Source organism: Petaurus breviceps, unplaced genomic scaffold (assembly GCF_028583685.1).
Source record: "Petaurus breviceps papuanus isolate PSGF00001 unplaced genomic scaffold, PetGlider_PUasm1.0 90903, whole genome shotgun sequence".
Classification (NCBI taxonomy): Eukaryota; Metazoa; Chordata; class Mammalia; order Diprotodontia; family Petauridae; genus Petaurus; species Petaurus breviceps.
In genome coordinates, this window is record NW_027187376.1 from 18,810,117 (window position 1) to 18,810,956 (window position 840).

Consider the following 840-nt stretch of genomic DNA (forward strand, 5'->3'; position numbering starts at 1 on the left):
CCTTCCTTCCTTCCTTCCTTCCTTCCTTCCTTCCTTCCTTCCTTCCTCTCCCTTTCCATCTTTCTTCCTTCCTTCCTTTTTGGAGGCAATTGGAGTTAAGTGATTTGCCCAGGATAATACAGCTAGTCTGAGATCAGATTTTAACTCAGGTCTTCCTGACACCAGGGCCAGGTTCTATTCAGGACTAGAGGACTTTCAATGTGGAAAATCCTTCTATAACTGCCATTTTATAGTCTAAGAGAATTTTCTGGGTTACTGGGGATTCTGTGGCTTGCATGATTTCTTTAACTTAACAGGGTTAAGCAGCTTGTATGTGTCACAGACAGAACTTGAACCCAGGTCATCATCATTGTCATCATCATCATCATCATCACTAACATTTACATAGCCCTTACTATATGCCAGACACTGTGTTAAGCACTTTGTAATTATTATTTTATTTAATCTTCACAACAACCCTGGGAGACAAGGCTGTTATTATCCCCATTTTACAGATGAGGAAAGTGAAGCAAACAGAAGTTAACTGACTTGTTGTAATATAATGCCAAAAGAAAGGCAACTTCCCAGGTTCAAAATACCAGCATAGATGCTCTCTATTTTATTCAGTAACAAACCCAGAACAGAGAAGATCAAAACATGACATCATTCAAAATACAGCATTTACTAAGTGTGATTAAATAATCTCCAAGTACTACCCCACCCCAGGACCTTCCAATCATTCAATCAATTACAAAGTCTCTGTTCTAAATACTTCTCCACCCCTAGGCTATACCTTAATTAAGTCCACCACAAAGCCCCTCTTCTCAAATGGAGATTAGTTTCCAAACATAAGGTCAAAAG